Consider the following 15,244-nt stretch of genomic DNA (forward strand, 5'->3'; position numbering starts at 1 on the left):
GGTAGGCTGGACACACACACAAGGCTGCACGGACACACACACACACACACACACACACACACACACACACACACACAGGGATGGATGGATGGATGGATGGATACACACACACACACACACACACACACACACACACACAGGGATGGATGGATGGATGAATACACACACACACACACACACACAGGGATGGATGGATGGATGGATGGATACACACACACACACACACACACAGGGATGGATGGATACACACACACACACACACACAGGGATGGATGGATGGATGAATACACACACACACACACACACACACACACACACAGGGATGGATGGATGGATGGATACACACACAGGGATGGATGGACGGACACACACACAGGGATGGATGGATGGATGGATGGACACACACACAGGGATGGATGGACGGACACACACACAGGGATGGACGGACACACAGGGATGGACAGCCATGTCTCACCCTCGGCTTATACACGAGTCAATAAGTTTTCCAGTTTTTTGGGGGTAAATTGGGGGCCTCGGCTTATATTCGGGTCGGCCTATACTCGAGTATATACGGTAAATGCCAAAATTTCACAATTTCTGCCAGGGTATGCAAATATTTGTGCACAACTGTGTATATATATATATATATATATATATATATATATAGTTACATAGCTACTAAGGTTGAATAAAGACACCAGTCCATCCAGTTCAAGCTGAGTGAGTGTCTAAAATTGTCCCTATCCCTGTACATTGCACACTCACATTGGTCCCTACCCTCAAGGAGCCCACGATCCAAGGTCTCATATACCGATTCATATATAGATTCATATACCGGGGCTAATTTTGGACAGAAGCCAATTAACCTACCTGCATGTCTTTGGAGTGTGGGAGGAAACCGGAGTACCCAGAGGAAACCCACACAGGCACAGGGAGAACATGCAAACTCCAGGCAGGTAGTGTCGTGGTTGGGATTTGAACCAGCGACCCTATTTACTGCTAGGTGAGAGTGCCAACCACTACACCACTGTGCCGCTCCAATGAGCAGGGCCCTCTGTTTCACTCCTGCATTGAATTGTAACTATACTGCCAGCCCTCATGTTGTAAAGTGATGTGTAAACTGTTGTCGGTATATACAGTATCATAATAATTATATAAACATAATATACATATATAATTTCTTCTAGACGCACTTGAAAAAAAAAAACACCATTATATGACTAAATTCCCCCTCTATCATTCTTTCGACTGACAAAGCTTAAGCAGCCAATATTTTGATTACTCTACATATCCTTTGTGATAATGATTTAGGTTTCTCTTGCAGAAATAAGAAGCCATGATGTCCATCTACTTTAAAAACCATACAATATAATTTTACATGCGCACTTGGAGGAACCACAGCAGAGATGGTCGATTATATGGCCAAACTCACACCGTATCATTCCTTCGACTGACAAAGTCTGAGCAGCCAAGACAAGCCTACTCATGCTGCAGCATGGAGACATCATCTGGCAGTGCCATCGACATCCTGCTGACTTTATTTACACATTTCAGATTGAACCAAGAAATGTGGTGATAACACAGTTTAACAAGCACAACATTACTTCTGTTGTAACTATCAAGCTGCTCGGGAAGAGCAGGAAGGATTCAATCTGAGCAACACAACAGCGTCCATGTGGATTTTTCTCATTTTTAAACATAAAGAGAAAAGCACTTGGTTTAAAATCCTAAGTACAAGTGTTTGTTTTGCTGCTGAGGCATAAAAATCAAAAATGAAATAACGATGACTGAAGAACGGAAATGGGACATTATGAAATAAAAGATTTTCTATGTGCGTTTTCTTTTCTAAGAAAACAGAGATGCAAAGCTTTGCCATGTAAAGCTGGACTCCAAGCATGCTGCTGAATAAATATGAAATACATACACAGATGGACTTTTTTTTTTATAACCAGCTAATGGATTTGTAATTCTGTTTAAGGTACCCCTTCTATAATGCATGGCCATATCTTGGCCCTTCATGCATTCTACGTTGCAGTTAAGCAATACAAATGAATCCAAAAATATGGGAGAGTAATGCCCCGTACACACGACCGGAAATTCCGCCAGCAAAAGTCCAATGTGAGGTTTTGGTTGGAAATTCCTACCGTGCGTAGGCGCCATCGGACTTTTGTTGGCGGAAATTCCGCCAGCAAAAGATTGAGAGCAGGTTCTCTATTTTTCCGACGGAAAAAGTTCAGATCGGAAATTCCAATCGTCTGTAGCAATTCCGACCCTGCTGCCCTGATTGCTGCCCTTAGCCATAGACTTCCATTATATCCTGCTGTTTTACAACCCCCAACTTTACATGTTAATGAGCCCTAAGGTGCCTCTGCTGAATGCAACTAAAGGCTCATTGAGTTCTGCTCACATGAAAAGCGATCCAAGTGTGTGTTGATAGGTGGTGAGGAGGTGATATGCTGCCTTCTCACCACCAGATTCAAACCCATGATTGCTGTGCTTTGCATGCATTTACAACACGGTAGTACTGCAATTAGAGGTTTAAATCAGGTGTGAGGTGGCAACACCGTGCCCGGTGATCTTTGACTTCTCATGTTGTTCAGGTAGAACTCCACCTCTCTAAGGTTGCCTGCCCCTGCCCTAGTGTGTCAATCATCTTAGAAGACATGCCAAGGCTCCACCCCCTCTTCTCACATTCAGTCCTATGCCCTGCCCATGTCTCGCCCATGCCACTGTCCACTGCCAATTGAATTATGGGAACTGTAGTTCCCTGTGGGAGACACAGAGTGGAAGGCAATGACATGCTAGCTCTGCATGACCCTTCCCAGCATCATAATCTGAATCCAGCAGCACAGGCTCAGAAAGCGGGTTACAGCAAGCAAAACAGGTTTATGTTGAGGTAATCATAATTGTATTTAGGATATTAATACGTGTCATTTTCATGAACTTTGTTAAGGGTTCACTAAAAACACATAGCCTGCTTTTGGCTGTCTTTTAAGCCTGCTCTACATAGGTTGTTGTGTCATTGCTCAGCTCTTGCACACTCTGCTAAATAAGCAATCGATGTGAGAAGGTGGTAAGGTACAAAATGAGGAAGGCCCTGAGTGCGTATTCAACGAGAATGGTGTTAATCGACATTGATTGTATGTGAGTACAGAGGTGGGTGAGAGAAATGTCTCGGAGGGGGAGGACAGGTGCAAGGGTGTATTACTGAGGTCAGCTGGTGAACTACTTCCTGTGTCTTAAAGGTTTTTCCAACCTAAGGGACGGGTATCAGGAAGTAGCGGAGGAGATTTCCACACAACAAACTGGAAGCTAAGGTAAAGCTTGTCATATGATATAAAGAAAGCTTTTTCTTTTCTTCAACAGAGGTACATTAATGAGATATTGGTACATGGGGAAGATGCGATTTAGAAAAAAAGCCTTTAAAAAACACTTAGTTTTAGTCAGTCTCAAGCTCTCCTATAAAGTCTATAGTACCAAAATATTGCACACTCCTTCAAAATTAGCTCATGCATCTTTTTGAGCTTCAGGTGTTAAAGCTACAGGCACCATTTGAAAACATGGGGATTTTGGTTGTTGAGCATTTTGGAGCTTTGAGCTTCGCACTACCAACAACGCAGGTGTGAATCAGAGCTTTAATGTTTTCATCTAGTGGAAAACCAGCTTCTGAAAAATGACAAATTACAAACAATGCATGTTTCTCTAAACCACCCTTTTTCAAATGTTTGGGCACAGAAGAACCCTTGAAATTATATGCTGTGTCCGCCTCTGGACAAAGCAACACTCTGTGCCATGGCAGCATATGAACTGGCAAACTTGTGTGCGGCTCAAACACCGCAGAGATGCCAACCCTGGATGCACACAGTCTGCATTCAGGGACACTCATAGGCTCTATTTACATTTAACCAGTAAATAGTGATGTGCAGGCCACTGATCTTTGATCTGTAAAAAAAAAAATCTGGCAGTTGCTGCTGTTTGCACCCATCAGCAAAAGTCCATTGATATCTTGGGAAAAGTAACTTTGCAGACAGCTAAAAAGATCACTGGTGTCAAGCAGCTGCCTCTGCCAAGTGGCGCTGGCCTTACAATTATGCAGGCACCATCAAAAGTGATATCAACTGGTCACTTCTCAAGGAAACCCAAGCAACATTTAGAGCAGCCTTTCTTGACCTTTTTACCCAAGAAGAACACCTATAATAAGTTTCAGGTCCCAGGGAACCCTTATTAAAACAAATTTACTGGGTTGGTGAAAAATACTCCCTACATTGGTGGTCAGTTGAAAGGGTGTGACCCTTACGGAGAACTAAACCGATAACCGCTTTCACAGCTTCTAACTTTCTAAAGTGGTGCTGGCACTGGAAACCACCATAAAATGGGAGAGCAATCATCAACAGATCCAGGAATCCCTAGGAACCTCTGAAGGAATCTTAGGGTTCCAGGCAAACCTGGTTTAGAAGCTGCTGTAGAGGTACTCTAGGGCTCCATGGAACCCTGGTTGAGAAAGCCTGCTGTAGACAAACTCTACAGCTCCATGGCATCCTGGTTGAGAAAGGCTGCTCCAAGGTTCCATGGGACCCTGATTGAGAATGGCTGCTGTAGAGGAATTCTAGGGTTCCATGGAACTCTGGTTGGAAATGGCTGCTGTAAAGGAACTCAAGGGCTCCATGGAATCCTGTTTCAGAATGGCTGCTCTAACCCTGGTTGAGAATAGCTACTCTAGAGGAACTCTAGGGTTCCATGGAACCCTGATAGAGAATGGCTATTCTAGAGGAACGAGGAATGGATGCCTGCACACTGCAGTAATGATGAATCTCTTTATTGTAAAATCATTTACATGAATAACACCACAGGGCTGGCAAACAGGTACAGGTAGACACATTTCACACAGCGACACTGTGCTTATTCATTACAATTACTAATGAATAAGCGCAGCGTCGTTGTGTGAAACACATCTACCTGTACCTGTTTGCCTGTCCTGTTGTGTTATTCATGTAACCGATTTTACAATAAAGAGATTAATTATTACCTCTGTGTGCAGACATCCATTCCTTTTAACCAAATTGCATGGCCGCCAAGCCAAGGCTAGCACCCTTGGGAATAGTCCATTCCCCAGCCTACCTCGTTCCATCCCTTATCTGGAGTGGCATTTTCTTTTCCTATTGCTATTCTAGAGGAAAGCTAGGGTTCCATAGCATCCTGGTTCAGAAGGACCACCCTGGAGGAACACTAGCATTCCATAGAACCCTGTTTGAGAATATTTGCTCTAGAGGAACTCTAGGGCTCCATGGAACCCTGGTTAAAAATTGCTGCTCTAGAAGAAAGCTAGGGCTCCATGGCATCCAGGTTCAGAAGGGCTGCTTTAAAATGTAATTTGCAGCAGCAAAAAAGCCTAGATGGGCTGCACAGATACAGACACTGGTCTCAATTTCACAGCCATACAGACTGTTCATTGTTGCTCACCCACACGGCTGTCAAATTGGGACTAGTGGCTGTGTTGGTCCAGCCGCTGTGTCCCAACAGAAATAGATAGGCTGCCTGCACACAGAATCTGGTGGCTAAAGCGGGTATCAGGCCCCTTCTGAATGAGGTCTTAATCGGCATACAAGTGACTTGACAAATTATTGACAAAAGTGTTAACAGGCAACCTGCCATATACATATCATGTTTTTTTCACAATACAGTACTAATTTGCTCCGAAGAAGGCAATGTATTTGCATTAACTTTTCAACCCAACACTGCACAGTGTAAATACTTTGTCTGTTGCATCATCATTACAAAACAGCATATAGGACAATACATATAGTGATCTATAAGAAAGGAAACAGATGCTCTGAACAGACTTTTCAAAGCACTGTGTATCTGGAAAATGCCAAAATGATGACAGGATGTTAATTTATTAAAACACAGTCTAAAAAGGAAATTTAACATACAATAGTGAAATTTAATTATGACTGTTTACATTTCTCTATGCAATCTATGACAAAATAAAAAAAAGATATCATGACCTGGACGATGCCTGCTGCACTGCAATATTGTAATAGTGAAATACGTATCTGCATGCTCAGTATTTGCCTCCATTCTTTCAATCAAAATGCTTATAAAATGGGTCAAGGCATTCAAGAAGGCAAAAAACCTTTCAACTCCGTGAACAGTCTGTTTTTCTAAGAGGGTTCAGAATTCGTTAACATCTTGAAGTTACATTTTGCATATCATTTGAGCGAGCAGATGTCCAACAGTGAAGTTCTTGTGCTGCGTCCTTTCAGTGGAACAAAATCATGAGGTCATTATTCCATCGTTTCGCAGACCAAAGAGATCTTTGCTTTTGACATGATACACTCTGAACTATTCCCTCTAACAGAACGCTGTAGAAAGAATCCAGCAGAGTGTCTTCCATCTGGGGAAGTAGAAGTCAAACGGGGGCTGATTCTGTGCTATAAAAATCCGCTATGAATGGCATGACAATGCAACTATCAGAGAGAAGGATGTGAAATAGTACATTACTATATTGCAATGCACCTAGTGTTGATAGACTGCAGTCTACACGCTAGAACTTTATTTTAAAGTGGTTGTCAACCTCTGCAATGAAAAATGAACAAAGCATATCTTTCTATAGTCTTTACCGGCCTCTGTAAAAAGCACCCAGTGTGATTTCTGTTTGCTCTTGCATTCCTCTGCCATTTGCATGAATTACTTATGACAGTCTATGCCGGCACCAAGCGATCCTAGGGGACGCCCCCCTAGTACACAACAGGTGACTGACAGCCTCGGCTGTGCATGTTTCCCTATGAGATTGTGTAAGGGGGGCTTGTCCTTTCCCTCCATTCAGGTTTAAGATTACACTCCGCTCTCTGCTGTGCAGTTTGCGACATCAGATCCCTTCGCCCTGCCTTTTGAAGCCAAGAAACAAGTTGTAAATTATGGACTTTGAATGTAGAGGAGAGAGGGCCGCAGATAAACAGGTGCAACTTATGCTGGAGGCTTCATTTATTCTTCTTGTATCACCTGAGGCCAGTCTCTTCACTGGGTATATGTAAGGATTTACAACCACTTTAAACACTTTCCACTCAAGGCTATTGTAACAAGTATATAAATTAGGGATGCGCTTATTTCAGTTTTTTTACGACTGAGTATGAGTACCGATATTTTTCTCAAGTTCTCCCCGATACAAATTACTGATACCTATTTTTATGTCACGTGGCAGTGTTTTTAGGACTCATTTTCACCATGCATGCATGAAAATGGATGTGAAAACCGCACAGATTTCGCTTGGAGACACATCCATTTCACATCAGTTTTCATGTGCGTTTCAGTGAGTTTTTATAGTCTGTTCGCATATGAGTGGGTCGGCCGCAGTGCGATCTGAAAAAGAGTCCAGTGTGATCTCAGTCTGGTTCAGGTGCAATTTCTAATCTCATACACAATTCGCATTGGAATCACACCTGAGCTGCTGAACAAAATTGCACCAGACGATGCTTTGAAATAGCATTGCAAACCGGCCAGTCTGAAGGTATTGTTTTAGTATCGGAGCATTTTTATGAGTGCAAGTACTCATTGAAAGGCTTAACATCAGCTATGCCAATATAAAATTAGAGACATTGTGCAAGACAAACCGCTAAATACATAATTTAAATAACTACAGGGTGGTCCTAAAGTAGGTATACATTACTGATGAGATCAGGGCATTATAAATTGTAGTAGGTACACATTACTGATCAGATTCATGGCTTTATATAGTTGGTATACATTACTGGTTAGATCATGCCATGGTATAATATTATTATTATTAATAGGTATACATTACTGATAGGATTGTGGCATTAAATAGTAGGTATACGAGGTGTCTCTAAAAAGTTTGGTGCATGGTTCAACAGCAACATGGGCCAGGTGCACGCGCATGCACATGGCTATCCAGAGACACGTCAAGAAGCACCATCTAGCAAGGAGTTCACGTGACCATCAGGGTAAACCTGCTGTGGGCAGTCGACCATAGTCAGAGTGAGCGGTAGGGTCATCATGTAATGAATTAATGAGTGAACACCAAGTTCTGCTATAAATTGGGGAAACGGGTGAAAGACACATGAAATGTTGGTGCAAGTATACGAGACGGAAGCCGTGAGCAGACGTTGTGTTTACAACTGGTTAAAATACTTTCACGAAGGGACAGAAACGACTGAGGATGAGCCACGTCTGGTTTGGCCATCGACAAGCAGAACCGCAGAAATTATCGACTCTTCGATTGATGGAGGAGGAATTGGGCATTAGCGAGGACATGGTGCGCACCATCGCCTACAAAAATTTGGGTAAGCAGAAGATCTGTTCCTGGTTTGTGCCGCACAAGCTAAAAGACCAACAGAAAGCAAAACGGATGGAAACCTCTGGAGATTTCATTACCATATGTGACCAGGATTCATCCTGTGCCTGCGCACTGTGCGATCTGTGTGTCCTAATTCTTGCCTCAATGCAGCATACCTGTTCATCATCCACCGTATTCCCCTGATCTGGCGCTTGCAGACTTCTTTGTTTCCCCGCCTGAAGAGCATCATGAAAGGCAAGTTTTGCAGATGTGGCGGCAATCCAAGAATGTGTGACAGCGGTTCTGCGATCGATTCCTAAAGAGGCCTTTGCTGACAGTTTCCAGAAGCTTTATGAACATTACCAAATCGCTTTTAAAGGCTATTTGGAAGCACTGTCCATTCAGTGCAAAGGGCAGGGGGTTTTGGGAGCGCTAAATACAGCGATCCAAAGCCGCGCAAAAGATGCTGCTTGCAGGACTTTTTCCAACGTCCCGCAAGCGCACCGCCAGAGTGTGAAAGCACTCATTGCACAGAATGTGAGGCAGGTTTCAGGCACTTTTTAGAGGCTATTTCAAGCTCTAAAAGGCCTGAAAACTGCCACAGTGTGAAAGAGGTCTTACTGATAGGATTGTGACTTTATATAGTAGGTATAAATAAAACAAGTAATCCCACAACCGGGGTGTGGTATGTTGAAATGTAGCTCTGTTGCAGAAATCTGGGTGCCGCCGCTATGAGAAACTTATGGTTGTGTGAGATAGTAATTTCCCTTGCTGGCCGCTGTAATTCTTCCTGAAGACCCCAAAATCAACACAGTGTTCTGTACTGATGTAGAGGGTCGAGAGATGAATCCTGGTTGCCACCAGGGGACACTTTATCTGACAGCTCTGGAAGTGTTGGATAGCAGCAGCATCCAGAGTTCTGCAAAAAGTTTTAAAATGAGAAAACTGGTAGTATACAGGGGTCACCAACTATTTTTCGTTTCTAGAGCTTCTCTTTAAAATATCCAGATTTCAATTAAACTAAGGTTGGTAGACAATATCTCCCGGACCTTGCAATTAGATTTTTTGATTTTTTTTGCTCTCCTCCTTGCAGTGCAAGCCATATGGAATAAAATCATATGGCCAGAAGACAAGCTGCTGCCCAGTAGGTCTCTAAGAAAGGTCTAAGTAGGTCTCTAAAAAAAAAAAAAAAGATGGTAAATTGGATTGCCTTTCGGCTACGTAAAGCTCAGCAAACTCTTTCCAGCATGTCATTAGCAATTTACATACTGGTCTGACTTTTTGCCTGGAAAAAAAAAATTAAACCAAAATGAAAAAACTTTCTATTAGCTTTGAAAAGATCACTTGGTTACTGGATGGCCCATGGAAAAAAAATCTGCCTGGTTTCTAGCAACAAAACAATAGAAATTGCAGTGGGAATTGATTGAAACCACCCAAATCTCTTGTCAAGAAGGTTTTATAAAGGATTCCTAGTTATGTTTTAATTACTATCTTAGGGAACTGTTGATTGCTGTAAACCCATCAATTCTTTGCATTCCTGCTTTCAATCAAAAGTTGAAGAAAAGCTCCAAAAACCTCCACAAAACTGCCAATGTATACCTACCATATCAGGGTCTAAAAGGCTCAAGCAACAGATAAGTGAAGCAAAAGGGATCTCATGACAGCCCTCCCCTACTTCCGATACTTATCCCTGTTGCACTGTTATCCTGCCAAAGCCCACAGTTTAAAACCCTGTGTAAATTCCATGTTGACCTGTGTCAAAGCTCAGACAGGACCAATGACCTCCCCTTTGACCCAATGTCATAGTGCTTGGGTCTGACAATTGGCCAGTCTGGATCCAAGAATTTAGTAGAGAAAAGATTGTAGCAAGCTTCCCCATATCTGAAGAACGGGGTACTTCCAAGGCAGGTAAATAGAGAAGTAGGGGAGTGCACTTAAAGAAGAACTCTAGGTATGGATATTTTATACACAGTTACATTGGACCAATTTAACGTATGCATATACCATACCTGGACAATGCACTTGGAAATCACTGAGGTAGATGCTGCTACTCCAGTGATCTTCACTTGCTTCTGGGTCCCATGCCAAGCAGCTGACCTGAATTCTGAGCACAGGTCATTGGCTGCTTGGCAGAGATGCCATTTAGAAAATATTTAGTATTTTTTTTTTTAATGATTACAAAGAATTCTCTGATTGGATGGGGTGAGAGGCAGGGAGGTGACATCATACTCTCCATTTTAAGAGAACACTGCACATTTATTCAGAAAATGCAAAGCATTTCATCTATGCCAATCGGCCGACCTCTTGTGTTCACATAAAAGCAGGGCAGCTACTCGGCACAGGAAGCACTTGGAATAGTGATGTCTACTTCAGCGATATGCAGCTCTCACACACACACACACACACTAAAACCTTGGTTTGAGAGCATTTGGCAAGATCAGCAAAATTTTTAAAATCAATTTTGACTTGATTTACAAGCGATGTCTTTAATATACAAGTAGTGTCACAACTGAGTATAAAAAAAGAGAAGAGAGGTGCCTTTAAGTGTAGCAATATGGTTACATTTAATGAAGGTACAACATTTAGTAACTCACATGGTTGATGATTAAGAGAGGCAAATCTAAGTATGCAGGTATCTGGGGTAAAGCTGTCCACATAGACTGTCCTCCTCAACGCCAACGACGTCATCCCTTCCACTCTGCGCTCCATGAGCGGTTCAAGCCTCATTTTCAAATCGCTCTACTACAGGGTAGTCTTCCCAGTCACAATTGCAGACTGACAGCTGTGAGAGCCGGCGGTGCGGGGGATGGTCTATGTGGACAGCTTTACCCCGGATGTATACATACTTAAATGTGCGTCTTTTAACCAATTCAGCCCCGGAAGAATTTACCCCCTTCCTGACCAGAGCACTTTTTGCGATTTGGCACTGCGTCAATTTAACTGACAATTGCGCGGTCGTGCGACATTTTACCCAAACAAAATTGACGTCCTTTTTTTCCCACAAATAAAGCTTTATTTTGGTGGTATTTGATCACCTCTTCGGTTTTTATTTTTTGCACAAAAAAAAAAGCAATATTGAAAAAAAAAGCATTATTTTTTATTTTGTTGTAATAAATATCCCCCAAAAATATATTTAAAAAAAACTTATTTTTTTCTCAGTTTAGGCCGATATGTATTCTTCTACATATTATTGGTAAGAAAAAAAAAAAAGAAAAAAAAAATCAATATGCGTATATTGATTGGTTTGTGCAAACATACACACATACATACTCGTATATAATTATGAAATATAAATATCTGGAATTCTTCTTTAAGGCAAGTGGGGAAGGGGGGTGTGGGGGACCTTCTCATGAAGTATGGGGGCGGCACAGTGGTGTAGTGGTTAGCACTCTCGCCTAGCAGTAAGAAGGGTTGCTGGTTCGAATCCCAACCATGACACTACCTGCCTGGAGTTTGCATGTTCTCCCTGTGCCTGCGTGGGTTTCCTCTGGCCACTCCGGTTTCTTCCCACACTCCAAAGATATGCAGGTAGGTTAATTGGCTTCTGTCCAAAATTGGCCCTAGTATATGAATGGGGACCTTGGCTTGTGGGCTCCTTAAGGGTAGGGACCATTGTGAGTGTGCAGTGTACAGGGATAGGGACAATTGTAGACACCTCACTGGATGGACTGGTGTCTTTACCTTACGTGGGTGAAGTAATATGTTACTTTATCTAGCACAATGCTGTCATTAACACCTGCTAAAGTCAATTTAGAAAAACTAGAATGATAAATTGTAACATAGATCACTGATGGCCACTCATTAAAATTAGAAGAAAAGAGGTACGTAGAGGGTTCTTTACTGGAAGAGCGGCAAGGATGTGGAATTCCCTTCCACAGGCGGTTGTCTCAGCGGGGGACATCAATAGTTTAAAAAAACTATTAAATAAGCACCTGAACGACCACAACATACAAGGATATACAATGTAATACTGATATATAATCACACACATAGGTTGGACTTGTGTCTTTTTTCAACCTCACCTACTATGTACGCAACTATAAGATCAGGTATGTGTATTATAACAAATCAATATTGTTATATTCTGGTTAATCCATAAAATATTGCACACTGCTCTTTTTGTTATTAATATTACAAATAGCTTTTTTTGTTACCAACCTTCTTTTACATATTACTGATTCAGTGATGTCAACTAATCTGGCCAAATTCCCACCTCCGATGTGTAACCCTACTGAGGTTAGCAGACTAATATTTTAATTTGAACTGCAGTTTACCATTATCCACATTATTACTTTTGCCATTAGTCAGAATAAAATAGGTAAAGATTTAATTTTATTCTAGTAGAAATGTCACTAGTCCAAGGTTGATAGATCTCTTTAACGCTCCTAAAAGAAAGCACCACTTGATCTCCCCGCAGCGTTGACCATAACAGTGGCTGCCGTGGAGAAGAGGTACTCTTATTTGCAGCATATTGATCCCTTAATTTCACTTATCAGCCCCTATGCCTGAGAAACAGATGTTCCCCACACCCAGCGCAAGGATCGTGAGCTTCTGCTAATGCTCACACTATATAAAAGGTTCACAGACATCTCTATTTCCCCTTGCTGGAGAAACATGCTTTTTGCTTTTTCATGGCTGTTGGCTGCACTGTGTGGCTCACTCATTTGGACTATTTTTATCAATCCATCAATATCACTGTACATGGTGCTTGGTGTCTGACTGAGCTCATGCAATTGTAACCCTCCAGAAGAAAACAAGCAAAATACCTAAGGGAACTCTAAGTGATTTTAGACTTTGTGATGCACATTCTTACATCTTCCTGATCGTAAACTTTGCTGTTAACACGGTAAAGTAAAAATAAAAATAAAAAAACACAAGAGAAAATGTTTTAATACAATACTTATATAAAAAAAAAAAGTTTTGTCTACGTAGCACTGTAACAATTCACCAGTAATACCAAAAGGCCAATACTATCCTCCCATAGCCCTGACTCTCAGTCAACTTCTAATGTCCATTTCCAATGATTCAGACACAAAAACTTCAATTCTGTTTTCAACAATTACTGTATTCTTTTTGGCAGCGAGAGGCCCTGCCACTGTGAAAATTTAGGAGCTGGAGAACATGACATGGAATTAGCATTAGAGGTTAACGCAAAGTTCTACTTTCTGAGTTAAGAAAGCTATGTTTTTGGTTTTCTCTGGATTCTGTAGTCCCGGATTAGGGCCTGAAGCTTGAAAGTTCCAAAGTGAAATGGGTGGGACACGACCTTCAATCCTGTGTCCAGGTCTGAAGCCTGTGTGAGAACATAGGTGTGCGGAGTCGTTATATATTCAAGCCTGAGGATATCTCAGGGCACCAAGTTTGGGAGACAGAAGGTCTCACACAGGAGTCAGAGGAGCCCCAGCCAGTAGTCAGGAGACAGAAGGTCTTGCCCAGGGGTCAAAGGAGCCCCCAGCCAGACGACATGAGGGCTCATTCCAGGAGTCAGGTAGAAGTCTATCGGGGAGGTAGGAGAACCCCTATCCAGAGGCCAGGAGTGGGTCATGCAGCAGGGTGCTGCGACTAAAGACTAAGAGAGCCAAGTAAACCAGGAGAGTTGGGCAACACAGTCAGAGGGACTGGTAAGAGGAGCAACAAAGGAGCAAGATGGCTTTGCATTTTCAGTTGACTTTTCACGTTAATGGAAAACTTTCTGTTTTGTTCAATAAAAGTGGGCTGCCATGTCCTAAAATACAGTTTGGACTGGTGCAACTCATTGGGAAAAAGCATCTACCACATAGGTATAATCACCCCAATGCCACATCCTTTAGAACTTTGATGCCCAACCTGTGGTCCCCCCAACATTTACTTTGTGCTCCTCGTGACCCCTGGAGACAGTGATCTGTGTTTTGTTACTTATTGAAGGAAACGTTTCTTTAGGCTAGCTTCAAATAGTTTAATGGCTTGTTTTTTTTCATACCATCATAATCTTTTTTTTTTTTTTTGGCGATGTGCACTCTTTTTCAACACATTGGACGAATGTTTTACACAAGATACTGACAATTTACTGCAGTTGTCAGAGTATCACACACGGTTATGGACATTAACTTATATTGCTGAATAACATACAAGGGCTGTACCCAAAAAAATGTGGGCATAACTTTATTAACAGCTCATTCAAATATCACATGCTGGTAGAGCAATGCCCTGTACAAATGGCCAGTTTTCCCGTTGGAATAAACTCTGAAGGTTTTTAAGACTGAGATTCCGCTCTGAAGCTGTCTTGCGTACACACGATCACACCAAAGTCCGTCCGTCTAGAACGTGGCGACGTACAACACGTACGACGGGACTAGAAAAAAAGGAAGTTCAATAGCCAGTAACCAATAGCTTCCGTCTCGAACTTTCTTCAGAGCATGCGTCGTTTTTGGTTTTCCCGATAGGAATTTGTTCTGTCAGAAAAATATAGAACATGTTCTCTTTCTAGGTCAGTCAGAATTTTCGACGTAAAAAGTCAGATGGGGCATACGATGAAAAGCTCCTGTCTGACTTTTTCTGTCGGAAATTCCGACCGTGTGTATGGGGCATTACTCCTCTTCTGTAGTAACGCCTTCTTAATTGCAGGTAAATAATAGATTCTAAGCAGAAGCAATGAGTCATCATTCAATTCTTGACTAAGTAGGTGTGCAGGTTGTCCAACATCCACAGAAGGCTACAGAATATTTACTAAGATGACAAGACATTGCTCTTGGTGTCATCTCAGTAAACATTCTGTAGCCTTCTGTGGATGTCAGACAGCCTGCACCCCTGCTTATTGAAAAACTCAATGAGGGAACATTCTGCTTGAAATTCATTATTTACCTGTAATAAAAAAAGAAGAGGAGGAGTTACAATGGAGGAAAAGTTACTCTACCAACATGTGAAATTTGAACGACCTATGTAAAGTAAAGTATAACCAAAAGGCAAAACTTT

The 15,244-nt window shown here is 42.0% G+C and overlaps 1 protein-coding gene across 3 annotated transcripts in view; it reads right to left on the reverse strand.

Moving 5' to 3' along the window:
• The window catches only part of MCTP2 (multiple C2 and transmembrane domain containing 2), a 363,628-nt gene that overhangs the window by 35,734 nt on the left and 312,650 nt on the right, over positions 1 to 15,244 (reverse strand). The window lies entirely within an intron of this gene.

Source organism: Lithobates pipiens, unplaced genomic scaffold (genome assembly GCF_037356315.1).
Source record: "Lithobates pipiens isolate NorthernLeopardFrog02 unplaced genomic scaffold, aLitPip1_a1.2 Scaffold_8, whole genome shotgun sequence".
Taxonomy (NCBI): Eukaryota; Metazoa; Chordata; class Amphibia; order Anura; family Ranidae; genus Lithobates; species Lithobates pipiens.